Source organism: Lolium rigidum, chromosome 2 (genome assembly GCF_022539505.1).
Source record: "Lolium rigidum isolate FL_2022 chromosome 2, APGP_CSIRO_Lrig_0.1, whole genome shotgun sequence".
Classification (NCBI taxonomy): Eukaryota; Viridiplantae; Streptophyta; class Magnoliopsida; order Poales; family Poaceae; genus Lolium; species Lolium rigidum.
The window spans coordinates 82,453,889-82,464,855 of NC_061509.1; positions in this window are offsets into that span (position 1 = coordinate 82,453,889).

The following is a 10,967-nucleotide window of genomic DNA, read 5'->3' on the forward strand; positions in this document are numbered from 1 at the left end:
GATTTTCTATGCATGAATGCAATGCACACATCTGTTTCCTCTATTTTTGTAACCCCAATACCTGGGATATTACAGTCTCTACCCCTTAAACTAAACTTCGTCCTCGAAGTTTGATCTCTCTCACGTTTCGGAGTTTGGATCTGACTTGTGCAGACTACGACTTTTCTTGAACTCCGTATTGAACTTACTGGATATAATTGGATATATCCTTTGTCCAGATTCTTCCTGGAATCCACTAGTGTCTATCTCTGAACCATGGTTCTTACTTTGATTCTTTGATTTCTTCCAATATCATTTTCTTGTTTCCATTCTCATTGACGATTCAATGATTAGGACTTCTTCTGGTACTGCTAGTCTTAACTGAAGACTAATTTAATAACATACTCCTATTTGGTAAAATAAGTCTTTGTTTTCCCTTACTACCAAAATTGCAATAATGGTATTAAGTAAGGTACTTAACATGGAAATGATCCTGATGGTTTATTCCTCTTAAGAATGGATTAGACTCATTTAGTCCATCTAATCATGGTTTATAGTTGATACCTATAACTATTTTGGGTTATTTAGGTTCCATGAAAGGAATCTTTTAAATAGACTTTAGTTTTGGTATAGTCAATCTACTTCAGTCTTTGGCCTTCTTTAGCTATATTTGGTCTCCGGTATTTCCTTCATCCAACTTCATTATCTTTGACTTACTTGAGCTTAAGTACTTCTGAGTAGATATTACTTACTTGCGCAAGTTATAATCCACTTCTTATGTCCTCGAGGTATGAACCTCGGCTTCTGGTCTGACTTCCTTCTGAAAGTATTGTTCATCAATCTTATGAAAATAAAATCGAACTTCCTCTCAGTTCAGACCTTCTTCTTCTATTATGCTCAAAATATTGAGTTATTGTACATCCAACTCAATCTTTACTCTACCCCTTAGAGTTTTCTTATGGTCTTCAACTCGTTTTTTTCCAACTATTGGACTTATGATTAGAATATTGGTATAGGTCTTGTTTATAATTTATATTCCTCTAAGGTTTTGTGAAGAAACTTTGTGGTGTATCCACTCAATTGTGGACATCCAATGTGAATCCTTTGACTAAATGTTTATAGATCTAGCTATTTGGCTGACAAGATTTTTATTTGTTCACAAACTTTTGTTACAACTAATTAAATCGTGGACTATTTGTAATACCAACTGATACCAGCTGTGGTTATTATACCAACTGTGGCTATTTGATATCTAAAAATGGATTCTATTATAGGTTCTGATCAACTGGACGAGACATCTTCTACTTTATCTCGCAGTATTGATATTATACCAATTGTGGTCTTCTGATATCGACTATGGTCTTCTTATGTTTGCTATGATTTCATATATCACCTTCCTTCATTCCGGGTTTATTTTGCAAGAAAACCACTAGCTGACACTATGAATATAGTATCCTAAGTGATTTCCCATGCATTCCCTCTTCTATGTTGACTATGGATCTGCTTCAGCTTCACCATAATCATTATATTTTTCACCCTCATGCTTCTTTCGTACAAAAGTACTCCTCTGTTGAGGTAAGCATGAGTTTCTGATGGTACTTCATTAAGAGTATTGTGGTTACATCCCACAACTTTACTTCCTTTTTCTGATGAACCTTCATCTTGTCTTCAGAATCTTCAGAATTCGTCACTTCCTCACACGAATACCATTACCCTCTAGATCTATAGCACCAAGTAAGAACTTGATATTGCAACATGCATTTGCATACCAAAGTCAAACTTCATGTATGGATCTAGTCAATCAATGAAAATCCAATAAAATCCAAGAAGATTCAGCTTTGTGTTTATAATACACACCATCATAAGCCTGAATAAAATAATTGAGTATGACATCTCTAAACATCAGGCTCTGATGTGTAATATATAACACCACATAATATAGGTTTATATCGTGATACTTAGCACGAATATAGGGAATTCTACTATTTGTCTCAACCTTTACCTTAATTGCACATTTGCAATGAGATAAACTTGAAACAAAGTGGTCTAGGATAGTTAAGGTTAACCTAATTTTCTTTGGAAGTATTAGCTTAACTTCTATGTTGTTGAGGATTGTCTCCCATGATATAATTTGTTCTATTGTGGCTACTCTATACACATAACTATTGGAATATAGGTCTTATACTTCCAAGTGTTTGTATCATAAGACTATGGTCAAGATGTGCTTGGCACACTTCCCATATTTTTGGAACATATTTCTTGCACTATTGTCTGACTTCTTATTGTTCTCCACCTAAATGTTTATGATATTTTGTTACATCACATAATGATTCTCAAGTGAATCTTATATGATCAGCAACTCTACCTTGTGAGTAGACATATATTATTCCTATCACTCTTCCTTACCTCCCATGATTGACTCATCATGGGCTTTACTACCTCATATGACTCATAGTTATCACCTACTATCAATTGTTTTACAAGTTTGGATAATTTACTTACCCATTACTTGCATTGGTCTACATCTTCTAGTAAGATATTTACCTTATATACTTATCTTCATCACTTGTTATCTCTTCTATTATAGATCAGAATAACTCTTACTGAATCATAACCTTTGTTGGTACATATCTTCCAATAGGATATCTTCCTTATGGTTGTATCCTCTCTTTGGACTACCAAGTATTGTGTACCAACAGTGATCTACTCATCTATTGTTTAGGAACTTAATTGTGCACTACATGTTTGGGATTAGCTGACTAACTTTACTTTATCTTGGTAAGTTAGGTAAGAAATGTTGACTTAAGTGTGTCAGGATTATTCTCAAGTGAATATCCATCTCAAGTCAAAAGAAGTATTTGGTTTACCTAGGACAACTTCCTATAGACACTACCAATCCTATAGGTCTCCTTTAAAGGGTTTTAATCCTAGGGTAAAAGCATTTGCTCTGATACCAACTGTGGCTACCCGGCATACCACTGCATGGTGTAGTATGCAAGTCTGATATAACACCAGTGAAACAACGTTCCACTAGTATTATATCGCTCAGAGTGGTACAACAGAAACATATGCGGGTCCAAGGCATGTCTATAGAATTACACACAGACTCTGTTACATAAGATCATCATAGCCTCCTACTTTACAATGAGGTAAAACTGCAGATAACTCCAGAAGAACGACTCGTAGTCTAGTCCTATCACGAACTCTATTTGTAGAGTATTTAACTAGCTAGAGAGGCTAAGAATAGATTCTAGCTAAGTAGGAGCTACGTTTAGGAAGCTAGTTCCCTTCTATGGCTATACTAGGTTTTCTCCTTGTTGGATGTGGTATTTGACTCCTCTGACAGGGTCCTGTCTCTTGAAGTAGTTGTTGATTTCCTCGGTCTTCGAGTTGCACTGTAGATCCTCCTTCGATGCCTTCATATCTAAGCAGGGGATTTAAGAGTGGGATGAGTACGAGCGTACTCAACAAGTTCATTATAGGAAAGAGGTGTTCAATGCACTAGCTACGGCATTAGACCAGAAAGTCTAATACCAATGCAGGTTTTCATAATCATTTCTTCAAGAGGTTGCTTTTATTCAGAAGAACTATGTCCGTCAGCCTTCACCGGTTTACTAGAACTTCATGGAGCTCCTTTCCGGCCGCGTTCGCAGTTCCTTATCCCGGAACAGGGAGTGACAGGTCACGGTTCTTTACACTCTGCAGAGGTGTGTTGCTTTACCCATAAGAGATCTTAACCTTGGTGCCAACCGGGCATATGTTCCCGTCCACACTTCCTTTGGTGTGAGGCCCGGTATAAGGTCTAGCCAATCATGTTCCTCCGCTACCTCGAACACCCACCCTTTGTTGCATACCCCGACCCCGGGTCCTCGTCGGTCCCATTATTCCCGTAATTTCAGGGTGGACCCCGACCACGACAACAGTTTGGGACTCGTTAACCAAACTCCTTCGCCGGTAGCTGCAACCCATCATAGACCACATTACCGTGGGGAATTAGAAGGGGATCCCCACCCACCAATTGTTCCGCAAGCAAGCAACCGTCTACGGTAAGCAACAGCTATACCGTGGGGAATTAGAAGGGGCTCCCCACCCACCAATTGCTCCGCAAGATACAACCGTCTACGGTAAGCGAATCCGTTGATGTTCAAGAGGTGGAAACACTTTTGACTACTCCGTCCCACTCCGGATCTTATGGTTAACACGGGTATTACGGCACAAGAATCACTGGCGACATTTGTTGTTTAATCCTAGATGGATATTAACCTTTGCAATGGAACCTCCACCATATCAACACAATCCATGGTTCCATTGCCCACCACATAGTCATATTCATAGTTATGAAAATAGTGGTTTTGGTTTTTATGCAATAGTGGTAATCATAGTACTTTGCAAGTAATTTGATAAAGATACTCAAATGACATGAGCAAGTGATGAACTTGCCTTTCTTGACTGCAAGATTATGCAGGCAAGGTCTTCGATACGCAATAACTCCAAATTCTGAAATAGCATCATCGTCCGGTAAGGACGATGTTTAAAAGATTGGCAATGATGCAATAATGCATAAGTATGAGATGCAATCGCTCTAAGCGTGATCTAACCCCGATGATTTAGGATTAGTGGGTTGTAATGATTGGTTCAGGGTGTGTTGCACTTTTAGAGTGATTCACATACAAGGTTCTTATTCAGGTGTGATTACTTGGTATTATAAACAGGTAGTTAATAGAGCAGAATAATCAATTGAGCAGACAAAGAATGATAATTGGCATAATGTTATTAAGTAAAGAACAGTGGTCAGTTTTAATACTATATGGCATGGTTGATGATTAATTATCATATATTTTAAAAGAATAACTTTTGAAGAACATGTTCTTTAATAAAGAACAAGTATGGTAATTAGGTTTGTGGTTTGCTATAATTTATTCTGGTTCCAAGTAGTTTCTGGAGTAAGTATAAGATGGATCACAATATAGTTGGATTCATCAGCAACTAGGGCTTGTAAGGTTGAGATAAGCCTAGGCATCCTAAGCAATTCATTATACATGGTTGTTGTCAAGGTTGGTTTATCTTGCTAGTGATAGTCGGCTAGGGTTTATAGGTCCTTATAAGCTGGGTTGATGATGATTCCTTATTTTCTTCAAAAGAATAACTTTTGAAGAACATACTTCTTAATTAATAAGAAGTATATCAATTAGGGTTGAAGTGGTCTAGGTTTTACTGTTGGTTCTATTAAGTAAGGAGTAATTGGCTCCTGAATAGGATGGTTGATAAATATCCAATACTAATAGGGTTTAGTGGAATATGGTTAGGTAATGCTCAGGTTTTGGCATAGTTGCTCCTAAGGTTCATCACATTGGTGTGATGCTAAGTAGGAATGAATATGGATGATGGCTTTGGTAATAGGATCTAGGTTTACACTTGGTTCACCCTACTTTGATTATCTAGGTTTGATGAAGATGAACACATGAGATATCCATATATTAGTGATAGGCTGCTTTATTTTATGTGGACCTGGATATGCACTTAGTGGCTAATTATGGATCTAGGTATGAATACAATGTCTGTTGATCACCTGTCTAAACCTAGGGTTTAGATTTAGTAGCAAATTAAGATTTACATGAAATAGTGGTCCTAGGGTTCCCGAATGGATTAGGGTTTTAGGATTACACATGAAATGATGAGGTTGTTACATCATTTCATAATGAATTAGGGTTTGCTATTTACCCTATGGTTCTATGATTAATAACTTCATGTTAAAGTTGAAGTTATTAGTAACTGGGAAATAAAAATAATAATGAATTTGGCATTTTATTATTTTTAAACAATTAATAATTAGGGTAATTAATAATCAGGGTTTAAATTTCCCTAATAATGATTTAATATGATTGCAAATAAAGAAAATTAGTTTTCATGTTTTCTTTATTTGCTTACTGGTTTTATTTAATTTATAAATGGTTTCTTAATTTCTGAATTTTTAATTGTATTTAGAATTTAAATTAAAGGCTTAAATAACAAACATTAAATAATTGATTTTTTATTAAAAATATAGATTTCATTTTATATTTTTATTAGATAGATTTTATTTTTAGGATCATTTTGATATCTCATTTGGATTTTTCTGAGTTATGATGGATTTTCTAAATTATTTCAAAGTTTCGGACATTTTCTATAATTTGAAATAAACTGAAAACAACTAAATGTACCCGGCTAATGTACCCACAGCCACTGGCTAGTGGGCCAGTGGTCCACGTCAGGCGCCACCGTGGCGTCGATGTGGCAGGGAAATGGCTGGCCGACGGCCAGTCGCCGATGGTCGTCGGTGTTCCCGGGTTCCCGCGAGGACGTGTGTGTGCTCAGTCGAACGAGGGCGACGAGACAAACCTACTGGTGGTGGCGCCGCCTCCAAATGGTCGCCGGAGCTTCGCCGGCGGCGAGACCGAGCGGCAGAGCTTACGGGCCTACGATGCAGGGCATGCTACGGGATGCAATCGAGCGAGCTACGCATGCTAGGAGGATCAGTGGCTCACCAAGAGCACGCAGGGCTTGACGGCGTGGCTTGCGGTGGTCTGGTTCGCCGGATTTCATGGCGCCGGTCGTCGGAGAGATGAGCTCGGTGAGGATCCTCTGAGGGGTTTCGGCTCGATTCCTCCCGCACCGTGACCATGTCGACCATGGCGGTGCTGATGGTGGTCACGACGAGGTCCGGGGAGGCTCCAAACGACGGCGAGAGGTGGTGGTCTGAGGGTTAGGGTTTCGGCATTGGGGAAAATTACGCAGAGGAGGAAGAAATGGAGGTCTCCCGTGCATTTTATACGTCCTTGGGCGTGCGCTGGCGGTCAACCACTGCGGCGGCGACCGCGGGACGTGGAGTTCTCGTCGCGGTGGCGAGCTCCCGTGCGTCCAGTGAAGAAGACGAAGACGACGACGTCTCCTCGTCTTTATCCACGCGAAACGGTAGCTGGGCCGCGATGGGCTGTGCTGGACTGGGGCTGCTGGGCCGTTTGGTGGGCTACACGGCCAGGTAAGGTCCAGGTAAGTCTTTTTCCTCTCCTTTTCTTTTCTGTTTTTATTTCTTGTTTTCAATTCTGGTTTTAATTCAAATTTGAATTCTTGTCTGTTTTGCAGGTTTTTAACAATTTGGTTTTCATGAGGTCTAATACAAGGATCATTGTATTACTGTGTTGTTTTTGAATAAACATAAATATATGTGAGCCTTGTTGCAATTTTTAATTAGACAAGAATTTAGGTGTTCATTTTAATTTTCTTTCTCATTTGTAATATAACTCCTGTTGGATAATTAGAGTTGATGATTCTTATTCCAAATGTTTAGGAAGTTATTTATTAGGACTTGGCTTCATATTGGAGGAATTGGTCAATTGCACATGATTTTATGTGAACTCAATTGTATTAGGGTTTTATAGTTTATATCATAACCCCCCCTTATTAAGGTTAATACTATCATTATATTTGAAAGTATCTAAGTAGTTATTGTTTCCATCATGGTTTATCTTGTTACAAAGATAATGGATTGATCACTACACATATGGTTTAATTATAGGACTTAGCATTAGGTGGTTCTTATGTTTTAATTGAAGCATAGGATTTAAATAATGAACCATTAGAGTTCAAATGCTATTTACCTAATGACACATGGGTTGGATCTCAAATATGGTTTAGGTTTCTTAGTTGTAATCACTTAAGTGATACACAAACTAGAGTTGAGATATAATTCTAGGTTGTAGATATGAGATGATACCATATTGCATTGACTAGGTTTACTCTCCCCAATGCATGATAAAAATGGTTACTTGCTTAATATTTCATGTGCTCCTTTAGTTACTAAGGATCTGAGAATTGGTTTTTATCTTCTACCAATATACTTCTTTTATTATCCTTAATTTATCATTTAGAGTAACTAAAATGTTTATGGTTCTTTTTATAGTTAACTTTGGTTATAAGGATGAATGGTTTCTCACACTACCTTAAATATAGGGTTATCTTATGGCTTATTCTTCTATTTCCCCAAAGCATGGTCATGGCATCATCATGAGCAACTTATTCTTAATGTTTATCTTCTACTCCCAATTCTTATTTTGGAATGGATTATTCTAGGGTTCTACTCAAGGAATGATGATGTGATTAACTAAATATGTGGTTTGCCTAAGAATTCTACCTTGCTAGCTTCCGTAGCTTGTTCTTCGGAAATCCGATAAACTCTGCATCTTGTGGCATGCCTCCACCTCCTAGCTGCTTCATCTTGATCCTAACTATTTTATGGAGTGGCTCAATGTGTTGGTCTTCTTGCATCAAGGTGCAAGATGATGAAATGGATGAAGTGTGATGCTCCTTTTATAGGCTTGGGCATGCTCTAGTAACATGACACATGGGTGGATGACTCTTGCTTTAAATTGATGAATAAGGTGCTTGGTTGTCATGCTCTCATCCATAGCAATCCTTTAAGCATGAGGTGGCATAGCTTAGGATTCAAGCTATGAAGATATTTTCATCCTATGTGGCATTGAGATTATCCTCTCATGTGATTTATTTTTGGATAGCCAAGTGGCTTTTGTTACTAAATATCTTGTGAATGGTTTTATGCTTGTGGTTGAGTCACTATATCATATGTGGTGGTATTTATATCATTATTGGGATCAAAATGTCAAAGAAAAGGATTATACCCCAATTTTGAATGATGATATTTGATTTCACCAAGGCATGATCATATGAGTTTCAAAGTACTCATAGTTTATTTTATTCAAATAGTTTGAACTATAATTCGTAATGTAAATGAATTTAGTTTTGTGATATTCCACATATTTAAATAGTTATGCTTAAAATAAGAATGTGGGGCTTTTATGCACTTAGGTCCTTGTGTTTTACCATATTTGGTAATTAATTTTAAAGTGAATTCAATTATACCCCAAGTGTAGTTTCTTAACTTATAAGTGTTAATAACTTAGGGTTTGATTATTATCTATTTGATGGTTATAGGCTTCTCCCATCTCTAGGGTTTAATGATAAGCCTTTGTTGGGGTTAAGTTCAAGAGTTTAATTCAAGAAATACCATGAGGTTCATGGTAGCAATATTTATTTATTAAAGACATGGAAAAGATAAGTGAAGGATGGTTTCTCCATTTATAGTTACTTGATTTCCAATTGAATAGATGTTCTTATGTTATGGCAAGGAATACCATGTTATGATCTTTTATGAGATCAAGCAATTAATCATTGAGTAAAGTGTTGTTGTGTTAATTTTTAGTTCCATTTGATCTAACCCCTTAGATCGAATCATCTCTACCCAAAACAAGGTTTTAGAAAAGGTCACATTGAGGTTTATAGCGCTTGACTTGATGGGCTACTTCAATTCTACCAAGGTCAAGTGAAACTTCAGTTACTGTGACTGTTTTACTTTAAAGCGCGAAAATTACCCAGATTTTCTATGCATGAATGCAATGCACACATCTGTTTCCTCTATTTTTGTAACCCCAATACCTGGGATATTACAGATACCTTGGCGATGTTGACTTGTTCACCCATGAGCTCGATGCCGAGGACGAGTACGATGGCGATGGCGAGGGCGAGTATGGGGACGGCGATGTTCAGGTCCTAGGGACAAACAACAAAAGCGACGATTGCCAGGGCTGGGATCCGAAGACCTAGCCACCGGGCATCAGTGAGGAGGAGGCCATCGCCATCGCCATGGCCAACAGCGACCTCGACCAGCTCGCTATGTGGGACGGCCTCGGCGTCCAGCTTCGTGAATCATGGCTATCGTAGGGGACGTCGGCGACTCCTCCAGCCACACCGACACGCACGCACGCGTGCGCGCCGTCTCCTGCTCCATCCCCGACCCGGGATCCGTGGCCTCTGTCACCGCATGATCTCGTTCCTCCTCCATCGCCGGCCCCCCTTCCACCTCCACCGTTGGTCTACCAACTGCGATGGTGGACGGCGGAGATCATTGACCTCATCAACGACGACGAGCAATAGTTGATGGCAAGGTTTTAGTAGGCCATGACGGCCCTTTTAAACTTTATTTTCTCTATCAATTTGTAAAGTAATAAAATTATGAGTTTTATTGAATGAAAAAAACTGCTCTTTTCATGCGTCGGACCGCTAGGAACACCCCTGGCGCAAACGGACACGAGGTCAAATTCAGCCATTTGAGCCGATGCAAACGGACGCGCGCGGCTAATTTGGATATCCGAAATGGCGTCGCCCCGTTGGATGTGCCCTTAGGGGTTCTGCCGTTGGGACAAAATCAAGGTGTTTGTTTTGTGTCCAACCATCAAACGGATCAAAGCTCCTCGGCCGTACGTCCATGGTATGACCACACTACGAGCTTGTTGTTCTCACCACCATCAAAAGGTCTACGGCTCACATGTTGCGACACATGGTCATCGTTGGGTGGTATCGTCACCAACTTCTCCTGGCCGGTCCAAAGACTGCGTCAAGTGTTATTATGTCCTACATGGAATGATAGTTATTACTCGTCATTTCATGTGTCGCCCCGACGTGGCGCACTTTCCGCGGGGCCCTTGATTCATGCTAGGGTGCAGTCATTGCCGATCGTTTCATGTGTCCATCCGCCATCGCGCGTCCTAGTTTAGTGCTACGATGTAGTCGTTATCTATGATTTATGTCTTGTCATGATCAATAGTTTTCTGAATTGATTATGTCCAATAATCTATTTCAGTGTTCATAGTTGATGGTCATTTTTTCTAAGAAAAAAGAGGAAAAGGGCGACACAAACTGCTGATCCGTCTCACCGAATGGAGCCCCCAGCACTTCGCGACTTGTATGACTAGTGACTAGTGAGACGCAACCATCGGCGTGTGCTGTTTGCTCTTTTCAGCCCGCGGATCAGCAGTCGATGGACTAGGCGACACTATTATGAGAAAATTGCTTCTGTACATTGAAAAACCTACACAATGGCTTATTTTCCATCCAACAAAGCTGCAGTTCTTATATACCGAACACAAGCAAGTTCT